Raw genomic sequence first — 18,396 nt, 5'->3', positions numbered from 1 at the left:
TGAGAGCTATTGTGAGACTTTGTTTATGTGACTCATTGTATTCGAGATTCAGTTCAGACTCAGAGATATGTCTATTTTATTCCAGTTGGGCTCATTATTGATTTTTCATATGTTTCTTCTGTGTACATTCGGTGTTGTTCTATTTATATTTTTGCTTGTCCGTACCTTCACCTATTTATTGTTTCCTCAAGAGAGATAGTGATTGTGATGGTGAAATATGTCGTAGCATGGTGTTTGGTGCTTGGCAGGTTTGACAATCCGGGTTTCACCTGGGACTGCAGCCTTGTGTGAACCCTGGGGCATCACATGATAAAAATAGATTTGTTATAAAAGATTGCATCGCCTATAACATTATGATGCAATGTAGGCTGCTCTTTTGAGTGTTTTCCTAACTCAAACATTGTAATATCAATGTATGTTGCAATCCACACAAAATTACCTCACCTAAATATTACACAAGGTATATAAGCTGCATTCTCAGTTCATTATCATCATCATTGCCCGTCTAAATCAACATGAGTGAAAAGAACCCATACCAGAAGTAAGGGACAAAAAAACCATTTGTCGTTAGGCTCAAACCAAGCATTGCAACATCTAGAGCATAAATAGACAACAACAATAATTAGCAACATGATGGTAACCAACAACAAATAAACCAACAACAACATTTACCAAGATGAATATAACCAATATGTACAATTAGCAACATGAATTGTAACATCTAGAGTTTGCAATTAACAAAATATAAGTATGTGTAGGGATTTAGGAATTAGCAACATGAACGTAAGATTTATGCAAATGACGTAAAGTAGCAAAATGAAGTGGAGTTTGCCTAAAAGATCACAAAATGCAAAAGATCACATAAATCCATCAAAGGGAAGATGTATCCCATCATTGGGCCACCGTAAGACTTGCAATAAACCTCTTCTGTGCCTCATTCGTTTTGATAAAAAAACCTCCTTGCCTCATGCTCACTTTCATACAAATGATCTAGGACCTTGTCGAGGAATTTGCTACTGTATGGGTCACTATGGAATAAACAAGCCTTGAGGACCACTGCTTTGAGAACTCAAAGATGGGATAAACAAGCCTTGGGGACTGTTCAACATGTTAGTGTATGATACATGTTGTTAGGTCATCCCACTATAGTTCCCTTCAAATAGTGGGAATTGTAGGAAAGAAGGGGGCATTGTATGTGGTAGAATGAACAATTGTTGCGGAAATGGCATAAAGTTCATATTAATACCACCTGAATCATTTGGTGGTGCATGTGGTGAAGAGGGCAAGTTTTGTTTTCCTCCCTCTTTGTTAGACATACCTATATACAATAATAAAAAAGAACCATAAATATGTAGAACAATCTAAGATAGTTAATTTAGAATTACATAACAGCAAGGGATGAAAAAGTACATTATCCATACAATCACAATTATGAAGTACTAAAATACATAATGAAATATGCGAAAACAATAAAACTACAAGTCGATTTTTGTGGTATCACCATCTTTATATTTTGCACAATAATCAACCTACATTGCCCATGCAATTTGGTCCCTAAGTTTCTTTCATTCATTTCTTGCATCTTGATTCTCTCTTTGTGCCATAGATTGATATAGTTAACTACATATGTATCATCTTCATTTGTCACCTCCTCATTCTCCTTATCAATTACGAAATCCTCATTCAAAATGTCATCTTGTGGATATTCAATTGTAATAAAATTATGCAACATAGTACACACTAAGACAATGTCCACTTGTGTGGGGAACGGATAATTAGGTTTCATCAAAAGAATTTTGAACCGATTCTTTAATATACCAAAGGTTGATTCAAATTTAGACCGTAAAGAAGAGTGTCTTAAATTAAATAACTCCCTACTATTTCTGGGTGTCCTACCAATTTTTTCTTTTAAATGATAACGTACACCATAGTACGGAGAGATGAAGCCAGGCATGGTAGTATATCCAACGTCACAAAAGTAATATTTGTCTACATTATAAAAATAAAATTCATGATTTGATCATATTATTTAGTAAACTATTTATTAAATGAGATGGAACAATACCATCATATACTCTCATCCATAAGGTTGTGGTTTGGACAATACGTCTTGCAAAATCCTATAGTCATTTGCTGCAACTTCCCACCTAGTCAGAACATATGTGAAAATTTTATTTGGAATGCACACAACTAAAACATTTTGTGTTACACCTTTACACCCTCTAAAGTGTGCAACTAGGTTAGAGGGTAACATTGTGTCAATATGTGTTCCATCTATCATACCAATGTAATCCTATCAAAATAGTGCATTGTTCAAAATATTAGTTTATCATATTATTAAATTATGCAAATCATTAACTCAAACAAGTTATTTCTCTCTTACCTAAGGGAAATAGTTTGGATTGTTGCCAATCACCAGTGGAATCTCGTTAGGTGCTTGCTTCATGTATCTATCGCGAAGACCATTCATAGCATGTAGGACTTTATTAAAGTACCTACTAGCTGTTTTGCCGGATCTTATGAATTTGATCCTTATTACTCTATTTTTGGTTTTATGACCCACTATGCTCATGAACATAGTGAGTTATTCTTCAACTTGAAGGTGTCTTGTATCCTTTAAAAGACTATTATTTCGTATTATATCTGCAAGTTTGAAAAATACTTTAGGCCTCATTCTAATATAAAACATACAACTATCATTATATCCTTCGAAGACACTCTTGAAGTGGGTATTTCTACAAAATATTTTCCTTATTTTTATCCTCACTTGAAGCATTACAAATTGATTTGCGCCTAGCATGTATTCTCAATAAACAAGCTATTATTGTAACCATGGAAGATATAGTCATATTAGCATACATCCTCTTTATTTGATCTTCATTTACACCATCCATCTATATTCGTTACAAAGCAAAAATAGTTTAAGATGTTTATGCAACATTGATGAGTAAAAAAATTTTGAACAATAAACTTATCAACAAAACTCTTTTATATACCCAACATTTTAAATAATAATCATGATTGACATGAAAGAGACCTACTGTAACGCCCTGCCCCGGAATCCCGGAGTCGGTACGCTATTATTAGATTTGATGGACTGGCCTCACAAACCACCATATGTCTTTTCAACACGTTTTGTCCTCACTCACGTGCTCCCTGAAAAACTTCCCAGGGGGTCACCCATTCTAAAATTTCTCCAGGCCAAGCACACTTAACTTTGGAGTTTCTAAGAGTTGGGTTCCCAAAAAGAAAATGCATCTTGGTGGTATAAGTATTCCAATCAAATCTATCAATACTAATCACATCACCCTCTCAAGGGTTGGGGTATTACAAACTCCCCCACTTAAACTCGCAACGTCCTCGTTGCGCTAAATCATTTCATCCAAGACCGTACCATCCATGTGAGATTCTAGAGGTGGCTCCTACAGCCTCAAAAGGTGGCTCCTACCCTCTCGACGTAGCACTTTACGCCGCATAACACTTAGCTCTCACAATTCCGATTGGCTTTGCTCTGATACCATTTGGCGCAACAAGGACGTTGCGAGTTTAAGTGTGGGAGTTTGTAATACCCCAACCCTTGATAGGGTGATGTGATTAGTATTGATAGATTTGATTAGAATACTCATACCACCAAGATGCATCTTCTTTTTGGGAACCCAACTCTTAGAAACTCCAAAGTTAAGCGTGCTTGGCCTGGAGAAATTCTAGGATGGGCGACCCCCTGGAAAGTTTTCCAGGGAGCGCGTAAGTGAGGACAAAACGTGCTGAAAAGAAATATGGTGATTTATGAGGCCAGTCCATCAGATCTAATAGCGTACTGACTCTGGGATTCCGGGGCGGGGCATTACACCTACTACATTGAAAGTTTGAAAATTATCAATAATTTTTTTTGGCATCTATCAATTTCTTCTAGTAGTAAGATTTGAAGGACCTAAATCATGACCTTACCACTCCTTATTCTTATACTAACAGAAAAAGCGTGATTTTTGCACCAAAATTTTTTTTTGAGTTTTACATGTTTTGAGATAACTGATAACCTTCCAAACTTCTATTTAATTCTATCAAATTTGGAGTATTTCAGAAAAGTCCCGTAAAACCACAAATTTTTCATGCATGGTAAAATAAGCGTCAAATTTTAGCATTCTTTTCATGCATGGAGATGTGAGATTATTATAAGAACGGATGCATGTGGGACTAAACAAATGGAGAGGGTTTGGTTCATTTACATAGATCAAAATAAACCATAGAAATTAAAGAAATTAAGCACCATAAACATTTTATTAAAGAAAATTAAAGAAATTAACAAGCCTGAGTACTATTGAAGAAATTGAAGAAATTAAAAAAAAATCGGTCAAATTTCAACCCACAAATCTACCGATTGAAAATGGGGTTTAGGAGTTTTTACTCAAATCAGCGCAGAACCGAGCACTTGAGAAATCTGATGAGGAATCGATCAACAAAAACTGATTCTTTAACCAGAGAACCGAATAATCAAGAACCCTTAAATCAACTCAACGAAAAAAATTATGGTTGAAGAAAATTGATGAAGCTCGAGCTTGAGCAAGCGATAATGGCAAAAATACCTAAGAACGAGATTAGAAGGAAGACTAAAAGGCACGAAGGAGTAGGTTCATTGCTAGATTTTGGGGCAAGAACGAGAGGGAAGAAAACTTTAGATTTTCCACCCTCAATCAACCTCGAGAAAAGTTTTCGGCTGGGAAAATGGGTATGGGTAAGGCATAAATTGTTTTAAAAAGAAGAGTGTTAAATTTCGTGCTGATTTCCATAAAATAGGATATTGTTTTGTACTTTATAGAAAACTCTTTTGTAATTTTTTTAAGACAAACACAGTTTATAGAAATCTATAAAAAATTTATTTTCAAAAATACCATTGTTAGGTCTTTTCTATAAACTTTTCTATAGAAATAGTGAACCAAACACCCCCTAAGAATCTCTCACAACTCCTAGATTTGTCTTATCCCGCAAGAAATTATCATAACTATTGAATCTCTCAAAATAATCTATACTCTTGATTCAATACTTGAGAGATAGGCTTTGTAGGCTTCATTTCTCTAACATTTAATTCATAGACTCTTAGGCTTCTCTTGAATGCTCTTGGACTTCCTAGGATTTAGCTTGGCGTTCAAATAATTCAATATATATTAATTAAATTTAGAATTCTATCATAACTTAATATTGCTAATAAAATTTCTAGAATCTGCCAATCTGAATGTCCCTATCTCGTCGAAATAGACAATATTTATATAATATATTAAATTATGCTTTATTAATTGGAGATAACATCTTTTCCTTGCGGTTGGCTATAGTGAACATGAATTTAACTTGGTTTCTTTCTAGATTTGATATCATGCTCAATTGTAGGTCAAGTTATATGTAATTATTGACTAAGAAAGTAATAGGTGCTGAGGTTTTGCTTCTAGATTTGGTCGTGGGCTTTGGATTTATGTATTTTTGGCTTCATTACATATCTTTTGTGTTCAAGTTAACCTTCATTTGAACTCCTATTTGGTAATACTTATTACCTATAAATTAAGATGAAAAAAAATAATTAGCAGATGTTTTATTGAAAATAAAAGAAATAAGAAAGGTATAAAAGTGTAATAAAATATGATGATCATGCATTTTTAGAAAATAGTGGATTGAATAAAAAAGAGCTTAAATGAAAATATCTTAAGCCTAATTAAAACTCGATGAAGCCTAAGAAAAGCTAAATAAATCCCAAGAAAAATCAGAGCAAAAGTGAGCATGGTAGCTCATCATTAGAGGTGTTGTAACATGTTTCAAGTGGAAGTGTTCATGATAAGTTTTGTTTGATCTAGTTGAGAATTATATAATATTGTCCTTCCTTCAACTACAAATCTAATGAATTAAATTTGAGTCATAAATCTCAAGATATGATCGTTTTAGTGAACAGTAGCATAACCATAAATACCTAAAATTCAATGCTGATGTTTCTAGCTTGCATCCTATGGCCAAAATATATTTATTGAGGGCCAAGTTTGATCCAGTGGCTTGTATTGGTTTAGGTAATCTATAAATAGAGGTATAGAATGAGGGTTAGAGATATTAAATTTTTTATAAAGCCACTTTTGGAGATAGGAAGGCTACTCTTTGAGAAGGCCTTCCAAATATTATATAATTTTAATTTTGCAATAAAAATAAAAATTATTATTCCTTTTTAAATTTCTTCTTGTTTTCTTGTATTGATGAAGACACGATATTTTTGTCAAGACAAGGGGCCAACCCTTTGCAATGCGAGGTTTTATTTTTCTTTTTTATTTCTTATTTAGAAATATATGTTTAGGATTTAATTTCTTACTTAGAATTCATGCTAGGATTTTATAATTTATAATTTATGATTTTATGGCTTTTATTCTTGCTTTCTAGGAGTAATATGAGTAGCTAATTTTTCTTAGGATATTTAGCAATAGACGAAGCTAACTTAATTTCTATTTGGTTTTGAATTGCTCTCTTTTTCTACGTAATTGATTTTACTTAGGATAATCAACTAGAATAATAATTGGTAAAATAAGAATTTGATAGGCTATACTTATATTAAATAGTTTGATAGTTTATGTTTTTTAATTCCAAAATTACTATCTAGTTGTTTCCTTCTATTCATGAATGGTGATATTACTTGGATATGAATTTGATATATTATACTTATTTTAAATAACTTGATAATCTAAGCTTAAGAAATCTAGTGACATGAGAATTAAAAGAGAGTAGTTTTAAAATTAAGTAGGAATTAACAATAGGAATTAACAATTGGATTCAATCGTGGATTCCTAGTTTCATAGCAAGCTTTTTCTTTAACTCTTTTATTTATTTTCCTCTCTTAGTTTTTCTCTCCATCTTGTTTTAGCCCTTTTATTTGCGTCAAATCAACACCCACACCAACCTTTATTCTCGTTTTTCTACCATATTTGAAGAACCATTCTAGAATCCTTTTAGATCACATCTTCCTCATGAGATCAACATTTGCACTTATTTGATCACGCCTTGCTCATGAGATCAACATTTGCATGCTACATACACATAAGTTGTGTAGTTGTAATGTTTATAATTAGAACACATCAAGGTCTTGACGTAATTGCCAGAAAAGGTGCTTGTATTTAAAAATTTTTGATTTTGGTTGCTCGATTTGTGTGTTCTATTGCGAAGGCTTCGAGCTAGAAGATTATTAAATATTAAAGAAGAAGAGTTGTGCATAATAGCTTCTGGAGGGGCTACCCTTTTGCAATGACGAATTCTCTTTCTTGTGATTTTTCAATTTCATATTGTAGTTATGATTCTCACAATCAGTGACAATTAGGTAACTAAAAAACTTTCTCATATTGACCATAATAAAATACAACATTAACTTGAACAACTATTAGATAAGATAATAATTCAAACAAGAATTCTCTTTCTCACATTTGTTCCTTTGAATCTAAGTACAAAATTGTGTTAGAAATAACTGTTAGGTCTCATGTTATGAGCCTACATCTTCAAATCTTGTTTTGATGATTACAAACAAATCCTAATATTGTTTGTCTAGTGTTTATGTTTTCTTATTAGGTATTCTAGACAAACAATACGTTGGAGATTGGATGGATTGAGCCTTCACGATCACATCAAATGAAGGTTGGGGGAATAGTGGAATGAAGCCATTGCACATCAAGTCATATTCAAGATCAAGCTTCATCCGCAACCAAGACAAGCATATTGAAGATCAATCAAGCTTTGGTATAATTAGTTGTTTTGTAGCGTATATTGTGTGCGTATATCAAGTCGAGATCCAAGTTCAAGCTTCATCCGTAAGTGTACCAAGACGAGCATATTGAAGATCTATCAAGCTTTGGTATATTAGTTGTTTTGTAGCGTATATTGTGTGAATATATTTCAATATATATATATATATATATATATATACACACACACACACACACAATTTTAATTTTATTACAAAATGAGTTTATTTGAGAAAACAATGCAATATTGTTTTATTAATCTTGTTTACATTACATTCATGTTTTATAACGTTTATAAAAACATTTCATAAAGTTTCCACACGTTCTTACATGTCAAACTTTATTTTCAAGATTCATCAAAAACATGTATTATGTATATTTTTGATAAACATTGAGTTTTCACAAATATGATGACCTTTTTGTAAAATTCCTTTTCTAACATGTTTGTCAAAATGTTTATAAACTGTTTACAAAGTTTCACATTTTGTGGAATTTGTTTACTATTTTTTACAGAGTCTTGAAACTCAATTTCAAAATCGATTCAGGCTGATAACCTATTATTAGTCGACTCGTCTGTCGACTGATGAAATTAGTCGACTGATGTGTCGACTGATAAAAGTGCCTGCAATCATCAAAAGTCTATGTTTCATTTTGGTCGACTAACCAGTCGACTGATAAAAGGTCATTAGTCGATTGATAAACTATCGATTGCCTGTAACGGTCACCTCATCAGTCGACTGATGAAACCCGTCAGTCGAATGATGAAATCCATCAATCGACTGATAAGCCTTCCAACGGCTAATTTTGTGTAGTTTCTAGATTTTTGATTTTTGAGCTGTTTTATCTTTTTCTATGGGTTTTGGCTGATGTCTTGAGTGCTTATAAATACTCCAGTGCATTCAACTCTTATAGTAATCAAGAAAATTGTTTTAATCAAGTTTTAAAAGAGTTTAGTTTGTGTTTAAGTATTGTTTTAAGTTAGTTTCAAAAGAGGAGTTTTTCACAAGCAGGAAGCTTTTGATTTCAACTAAGGAATTCATCCTCATCATCTATCTACAACTCCTTGTGTTTACAGAGAAAATTTCTAACTATTTTATCTAGCTTATTTATCTTTTGATTTTCATAATCATATCTTAGCTAGTTTTATTTGAGTTAGAATTTTATTGTTCTCATTTATCACTCACACCTCAATTGAGCTTTTAATATTATTCATACAATATATTGTTAGGTTGTGGTGAGTGATTTAGTGAGAGTGAGCTTCATAGTGTTCACATTCATTGTTAGAGAACAAATCATTGTACTTGAGCCTTATTGTGAGAGTATCACTTTGTAATACACATTTAAGTGATTTAGTGAGAGTGAGCTTCATAGTGTTCACATTCATTGTTAGAGAACAAATCATTGTACTTGAGCCTTATTGTGAGAGTATCACTTTGTAATACACATTTACACCAAGAAGAGTGTGTGGTGAGGACGTAGTTGATACCAAGAGGATTGACATCGTTAGTAAAGCCTAGAGAGAGGTAGTAAAGTCGAGCACTTGATCGAGGCGATATGTGAGGACCAACATTTAAGGTTGTAGTTTGTATATGTACATTGTAAGAGATTTGTAGAGTTTTCAGTGAGCTAGAAAACTGAGTGTGTAGAGAAGTTCCAGCTTCCAAACTAGGTGTGTCGATAGTGGAGTTCTCACTGGAGTGAGGAGCGGAGACGTAGGATGGAAGGTCCAAACTTCGTGATCATATCATTGTGTTTGGATTGTTCTTTGTGTCCACTATTTGTTTATATTCTTTCTTGTTTATTTTTCCGTTTGCATATATATCCTTGCATATAGCTTATTAAATATCATCATTGTTAGGATATATTTGTTAATAACTTTTAATCGGTATTAATATCTAATAAGATTAGCAATAACCCTATTCACCCCCCTCTAGGGTACTTTCAATTGGTATCAGAGCTTGATGCTCTTTGATTTGAGGTTTAACCACCTTGAGTTAAAGATCCCTTTATTGTTTCTAATCTTGTTTTGATATTTTCTTCTTGCTTGCATAATTTTATGGACATGCACGGTGCACCTAGTCTTGGTTATGCTATTAACATTGCCCCTAGAATCAGTAATTTTTCCTATGAATAATGTTGTGCTAGATTTAATATTTTTGCTAGATCTACAAATATCGATATATGGGAAATTATTGAATGCGCTTATAATGTACCCACTACAGAGAAGTCTAAGTGGAGTAATAATGATAATAGATTGTTTGCTATGAACAAGTCGTTGTTCGAATTTCTAATTGATACCTTTGGCTTATCTTTTACTAACAAACTTGATTCTTTTGATAGTGCTTATATATTATGGAAATTAATAGAAGCATATCAAGGGGACTTGGAGGCAATTCAATAACATTTGGAGGATACAGCTTCAAGTTCAAAAGGAGCATCATCTTCATGTACACGACCACTAGGCAATAGCCCTAGTAAGGTATGCGAGTCCGATAACAATGAAGGTTTTATTTTTGATGAACTCGTACATGAATTTAAAAAATTATTGCATGACCATAAGAATTTACAACATAATTTTAAAGATTTAAAAAGCAAGCATGTTCAATTTGCATGACCATAAGAATTTACAACATAATTTTAAAGATTTAAAAAGCAAGCATGTTCAATTAAAATCCGTTCATGAGTCTCTTGTATTTACAACATAATTTTAAAGATTTAAAAAGCAAGCATGTTCAATTAAAATCCGTTCATGAGTCTCTTGTATATAAGTTTGATTTCATTGTAAATGAAAATGTTAATCTTAAAGAAAGCAATGAAAAACTAAATATGGACATTATTAGTTTGACTCATGATAGGAATAATGCCATGATAGAAGTAGAATCGTGTAAGCATAAGCTTAACACTCTTGTAAATGACTATGCTTATTCTACTTCTAGTGACAATGCACATATATCACATAATGAGTTTAATCACATGAAGAAATGTATATCCACATTAGATTTAACACTAAACACTTGCATTCCTAACAACAACAAGCTTATGGACTTGTGTGTAAAGTCCCACAAAATATTTCCAAGAAACCTATTCACTATGCACACATGTATAACAAAACTTACAAGTGTTCTATTTGCGACTGAAAAGGCTATATTGCTAAGTTTTGTTATAATGCACAAAAGCCTAACAAGCCTAATCATGTATGTGCATCCCATCAAGCTTCTCCATCTCATACACATGTACACACACATAATGATCATCATAAAATGCCCATGTGTATAAGTGTAATTTTTGTGGTCGTTTTGGTCATTTGACCAAGTTTTATTTTGATTTGAGAAGAACTTCCCATTTGCAAAACAATTTTAAATCAAAATCTATCTTTGCAAATGATTTTCATGCACAATATTTTGGTCAACGCAAATCATTTCAACCCCTACATTGCACAATTTGCAATCGTATGGGTCATATTTATGATTTTTGTTTTGACTGTATTCGTGTACGAAATTCGTCCAAATGGGTTCATAACCCTAGGGCCTTGAATTTAAATAATAGGGGTCATGTCCTTAGTCTCTTCGGTACAGAGAGTAATTGGGTACCAAAACATGTTTAATCTTTAAGAACGAATTCTTTAACTTTTTAGTTTTTTATGTTCTTAAAGATGTTTTCTATTTAAAGTTTTATAAACAAAATTGAAAACAATTCTATACTTGGTATTTGATTTGAAAAGTTATCATTCATATTCTTTTATGATTCTCTTTCATAGATTTTCATGTTTTCATCCTTATGAATTGATATGATTTTTATCAAGATGATTTTTTTTTGCTAAAACATCATTTTTTTGTTATTATACATTGTTTTCATTTTTTTATTGAACTATGTGTTTATGTTTATGGGATCATTTTAAATCACTCTTATGATGATATTTAGGTGTTTGAGCTTCCGGATCATCTAGTTGTGGTTTATAATTTATTCCTTATGTGGTTTTATTAAGTTCTACAAAGAAGATTTCTTCTATTGATCAAACACTTTTTAGATATATACTTTGTCTTGTATTTGCATATGAGAGGTTATATGTTTGAGCAACCCTCGGGAAGTTTACCGGATGCTAAAAGCTTTATTTGGGTTGAAACTTATTTCAAGAGCTTTTTATGCTCACCTCTCTTGCTTTTGTCGAAAATGATATAATATATACACTTTGAATTTCTTTTAGTATCATTTGAGGCTTTTATTTGAACCTTCATGAGGTTCATGACTTTATTTATTTTGATTTCATGATCTACTTTTGTTTATATCCAAATAATGTTTTATGGTCGGGTATTGAGACACCTTTTATATGTCTATTTGTGCTCTCAATAAATCATGTTTTATGGTGGAAAATTTGTAATTTTTTTAAATCATTTGATGTTTGATTTTTTCCTTATGGATATATATCTATGTTTTAGACTCTTGTGACTCTTCTCTTAATAACACATATATGTGGTCACTTGGTCTTTTTTAATGTGAGTTGTATTTAGGATATTCTATATCCATGTTACTCACATTTGTTTGCCATGTTCATAATTGCATATTTTCTATATGACTTTTTGATAGAGAGAGTCTTTCCCATATTTTTGTTTATACTCACCTATGCTTTATAATAGGGGAGCTTTTGCTCTCTTATTCTTTTGTTTTCCACATTTTGATGCTGCCAAAGGGAGAGAAACAAGTGGATTGTGAGTATATTTTAAGAGTATTGTATTTTATTGTATATCTTATAAACTCTTTGTGTAGATTGTTTGTCATCATTAAAAAGGGGGAGATTGTTAGGTCTCATATTATGAGCCTACATCTTCTAATATTATTTTGGATTATAAACAAATCTAATATTGTTTGTCTAGTGTTTATGTTTTCTTATTAGGTATTCTAGATAAACAATACGTTGGAGGTTGGATGGATTGAGCCTTTACGATCACATCAAATGGAGGTTAGCGGAATAGTGGAATGAAGCTATTGCACATCAAGTCATATTCAAGATCAAGCTTTATCCGTAACCAAGACGAGCATATTGAAGATCTATCAAGCTTTGGTATAATTAGTTGCTTTGTAGAGTATATTGTGTGAATATATTTCAAGCTCAATATATATATATACACACACACAATTTTGATTTTATTACAAAATGAGTTTATTTGAGAAAACAATACAATATTGTTTTATTAATCTTGTTTACATTACATTCATGTTTTATAACGTTTATAAAAACATTTCATAAAGTTTCCACATGTTCCTACATGTCAAACTTCATTTTCAAGATTCATCAAAAACATGTATATGTATATTTTTGATAAACTTTGAGTTTTCACAAATATGAGGACCTTTTTGCAAAATTTCTTTTCAAACATGTTTGTCAAAATGTTTATAAACTATTTACAAAGGTTCACATTTTGTGAAATTTATTTATTATTTTTTATAGAGTCTTGAAACTCAATTTCAAAATCAATTCAGGCTGATAACCTGTTATCAGTCAACTGGTCCTTTGACTAATGACATCAGTCGAGTGATGTGTCGATTAATAAAAATGCCTGTAATCATCAAAAGTCTCTGTTTTATTTTGGTCGACTGACCAGTCGATTAATGATTAATCAGTCGACTGATAAAAGGTCATCAGTCGACTGATAAGCTACCGATTGCCTGTAACGGTCAACTCATCAGTCGACTGATGAAACCCGTCAGTCAACTGATAAACCTTCCAACGGCTAGTTTTGTGCAGTTTCCATATTTTTGGGTTTTGAGCTGTTTTGTCTTTTTCTCTACGTTTTGGTTGATGTCTTGAGTGTCTATAAATACCCCAGTGCATTCAACTCTTATAGTAATTAAGAAAATTGTTTCAATTAAGTTTTGAAAGAGTTTAGTTTGTGTTTAAGCATTGTTTTAAGTTTGTTTCAAAAGAGGAGTTTTTTCACAAGGAGGAAGCTTTTAATTTCAACTTAGGAATTCATCCTCATCATCTATCTACAACTCCTTGTGTTTATAGAGAAGATTTCTAACTATTTTATCTAGCTTATTTATCTTTTGATTTTCATATTTATATCTTAGCTAGTTTTATTCGAGTTAGAATTTTATTGTTCTTATTTATCACTCATACCTCAATTGAGCTTTTAATATTATTCATACAATATATTATTGGGTTGTGGTGAGTGATTTAGTGAGAGTGAGCTTCATAGTGTTCTCATTCATTGTTAGAGAATAAATCATTGTACTTGAGGCTTATTGTAAGAGCATCACCTTGTAATACACATTTACACCAAGAGGAGTGTGGGGTGAGGACGAAGTCAATACCAAGAGGAGTGGCGTCAGTAGTAAAGCCTAGAGAGAGGTAGTAAAGTCGAGCACTTAAGGGAGGCGATACGTGAGGACCAACACTTGAGGTTGTAGTTTGTGTATGTACATTGTGAGAGATTTGTAGAGTTTTCAGTGAGCTAGAAAACCGAGTGTGTAGAGAAGTTTCGGCTTCCAAACCGGGTGTGTCGATAGTGGAGTTCTCCCCGGGAGTGGGGAGTGGAGACGTAGGATGAAAGGTCCGAACTCCATGATCATATCATTGTGTTTGGATTGCTCTTTGTGTCTACTTTTTGTTTATATTGTTTCTTTTTATTTTCCCTTTGCATATATATCCTTACATATAGCTTATTGAATATCATCATTGTTAGGATATATTTGTTAATAACTTTTAATCGGTATTAATATTTAATAAGATTATCAATAACCCTATTCACCCCCTCCATCTAGGGTACTTTCAATAACTATTTAAGGCATCCACTGATACGAGTCGCCGTGCGAGCACCCTTTGGTCGCGGAATTATCAAAAGGTGGGTTGAGAAGAGCATGACCAAAACACAAGAACAATTCAGTATGGCGAAGGAAAATATCTTCTCTAGATTATGAAGAATAAAAGATTACAATCTCTCCCTCACAATCTCACTAGAATTGAGAACAACCTCCCAACTCTCCTTCTAAACCCTAATACAATTATTAGAATTTCTCTTCCCTTAGGTCTGATTGTTTAGAACCCTAAAACAATCCTATTTATAGATGTGCTAACGTGGATGGCAATCTTGTAAATAAATAAGCCCAAAAGAATCAGGAATCCCTGTCAAAACAGAATCCAAAACGAAACAGGAAACCCAGAAATCGCGATCCGGTCGACCGCCAGGCTTGGTCCGGTCGACCGGCCAGAGAGTTTTCTCAAACCCTGCACCGTGCAGGTTTTTCCGGTCGACCGGCATGTGTGCTGCGGTCGACCGGCCAGAGATCTGCCAGTTTACCCTGTTCTTTTGCGTTTCGCTCCTGTTGACTTCTTTCGCCGTCTTCTTTGGCTCCATCCATGCTCCTATTCCCAAGATATGAGAATCTCATATCCTCAAGCTCCCATCAGGATCGCTAAGCTCCTGAAGAGAAGATACACCCGTATCATGGGTCCCCCTTTAGGAACTTGAAGTCCCGTTCAAGTTAGAACTGAAACTAAGGGAACTCGCGAGCCCCTCCTCCTTTTCTGAACCACCTGGCCTTGCTAGGAATCTGATCTCGACGTCCAATCGGAAATAACTTATTCATCCCGCGTCTCGTCGTAGTCACTTCTCGCTTCAAGTTACAATCCTTAATCGATGGCTTTTTTGGAAGTCTAATGCACAGCGAGACAAACTTCTTGCTTGCATTCACTAACCTCTTCGCTCGCGTCACCGTTCCCAAGCTTGTCTCCCTCGGAAGAGATGCCGAACGAAATATGAACTTTTCACCACCCTTGGTGAATGTATACTTCTGAGCCCGCCTCTCGTAGATCGCATATCTATCCCATAAGTACGGATTGCCCAGTATAATCTGACAAACATCCAATGAAACTACGTCGCATGTGACCTCGTCAATATACGACTCATGGAGTGCAAATCTTACAGTGCATTGATCAACTACACTTAGCTTTTCCTCCTTCTGAATCCACCCCAATGGATAGGACTTCAGATGCTTGACCGTCTTCAGACCCAGCTTCTGAACCAAGGCTTCGTATATCAAATTCTTCTCGCTACCCGGATCAACTATGGCATCAACCAAACTGGTCTTCACTTGCAACTTAAGAACAAAGAGCTGCTCTCTTGGGTCGTCGTCCTCTTTCGTGGCCTGTTTCCCTATCATAAGATTGAGACTGCTATTAGGCTCTGTCATCCCCGGGACTTCTTTCGGACCTTGAGCTATCATGTATGCCTTTTTCTCCTCCTTCTTCTTCAACCCTCTTGGCTTGAGATGATGATACTTCTCCTAGCACCGATCAGCTTCGTGCCCTGTCTTCTCGTAGTAACTACAAATCAGCCCTATTTTCCCTGGATCACCCTTCTTCTTCTCCTCCTTAAACTGAGAACCACTAGACTCGCCTCCAACTTGCTTTGCATCCCCCTTTGCTTCGTTGGCCTTCTTTTGCTTGCCCTCAATGGCAATGGCCTTCACGCTCGCATCTGCAATAGTCTCGACCGTGAATAACCTCATCTCCTTTCGGATGTAATCGCTCAATCCCGCCATATACTTCATGAACACAGAATATTCCTCTGTCGCAATGTTAAGGACCATTGCCTGCTGCTGAAACTCCGTAGTGTATTCTTGAACGGTTTGATTGACTCTTTGGCGCAAGCCGTACCACTTGTACCAACGTTCTTCAAGGAATCCCACCGGATAGAACTGTTTCCTAAGTAGCTCCTTGAACTTGTTCCACGACACCGCATTCTTCTCCTGCTTGCAATAGGATTTCCACCACGTCAACACATGTCCTGAAAGCTTCAAAGTCGCGAACACAATCTTCTCTTTTGACGAATAGCCATAAAGAGTAAAATACGTCTCCATCCGCTCGATCCAGTCATCAAGCCTCTCGACGTCAACACTCCCATCATAAATAGGAATCTCCACTCTGAAATCAATTTTCAGATTCTGGTAAGAATTCTTACCCCCTTGATGCGGTGCAGCCTTGACGGTCTCGTCCTCCTCGTCGGAGCCTGAAAGCTCGCTCTCTCCACCGGACTCTATAGGTTTCTTCTTAGACCTAGAAGAAGATTCCCCCTTTTCGTTCCCTCCTTGGATGAGACCGACGAGTTTTGTAAGCGTCGACCCTATCGTCTCGATCTGCTTCTCTAATGCATCAATCCTCGCTGAATTATCTCCTTCAGCCATCTTCTCCTTCCTTAAATCCTAGACTTCTTCCAATGAAATAAGGATCTCGCCAAGCTTCTTGTATGAGGACCGAGTAAGGACCATACATAGTATGCCCTTTCACCGGATCTGATGCTCTGATACCAACTTGATACGAGTCGCCGTGCGAGCACCATTTGGTCGTGGAATTACCAAAAGGTGGGTTGAGAAGAGGATGACCAAAACACAAGAAAAATTCAGTATGGAGAAGGAAAATACCTTCTCTAGATTATGAAGAATAAAAGATTACAATCTCTCCCTCACAATCTCACTAGAATTGAGAACAACCTCCCAACTCTCCCTCTAAACCCTAATACAATTATTAGAATTTCTCTTCCCTTAGGTCTGATTGTTTAGAACCCTAAAACAATCCTATTTATAGATGTGCTAACGTGGATGACAATCTTGTAAATAAACAAGCCCAAAAGAATTAGGAATCCCTATTAAAACAGAATCCAAAACGAAACAGGAAACCCAGAAATTGCGATCCGGTCGACCGCCAGGCTTGGTCCGGTCGACCGGCCAGAGGGTTTTCTCAAACCCTGCATCGTGCAGGTTTTCCGGTCGACCGGCATGTGTGCTGCGGTCGACCGGCCAGAGATCTGCCAGTTTACCCTGTTCTTTTGCGTTTCGCTCCTGTTGACTTCTTTCGCCGTCTTCTTTGGCTCCATCCATGCTCCTATTCCCAAGATATGAGAATCTCCTATCCTCAAGCTCCCATGAGGATCGCTAAGCTCCTGAAGAGAAGATACACCCGTATCATCCACTGTAAATTGCCTTTATTTTTAAGGCTACATTTGTATATAATTAGTAGGAATCACCACAGGATATTGAGCATTTTGATTTGTGCACACACTTGAAAATATTTTTGAAGGCATAAAACATAACTAAAGATAAGGAAGATTATTACCCTTTCCTTGGCTCAAAAATTATTTAATTCCTTACTATAGAAATCCGAACCTTTAAAATTTGTTGTATGTTGGCCCTTAAGGATTCGAGGTCAATAGGGAATGAGAAATACTTAAGTGAACTAGTTCATGTTTATTTAACTCTGTTGGTGTCTAATCCAAGGTTTAAGAGTTGCATAATGCACCCTGCAAGAAAAGAGGGTCTTAAACGGTCTATGACCTCCCACTAGTCCTATCCTTACCTGACTAACTGGTTAAGTAAATTTTGGATTATTCACTAAAGAAATTTTTGTTTAGGAGATGTCTAGTGGAGTTTAGGCTTAACCCTAGACACTAAGAGTGATTTATTAAGTTATTTATCTTTTGATTTGTTTAGTTAGCTTTTTCTTTTCTCCTTCTTTTTCTCTCAAAAAATTCTTTTTAGATATTTTTTCTTAGGTTTTAATACAAAACACTTAGTTCATGCAGAATTTGAACCAAAAGAAATGGCTAATTCCAATCCGCCTTCAAGATATGTGTCATCCTACTCGGCA

Source organism: Asparagus officinalis, chromosome 3 (genome assembly GCF_001876935.1).
Source record: "Asparagus officinalis chromosome 3, Aspof.V1, whole genome shotgun sequence".
In the NCBI taxonomy this organism is placed as follows: domain Eukaryota; kingdom Viridiplantae; phylum Streptophyta; class Magnoliopsida; order Asparagales; family Asparagaceae; genus Asparagus; species Asparagus officinalis.
This window is presented reverse-complemented; position numbering follows the sequence as displayed.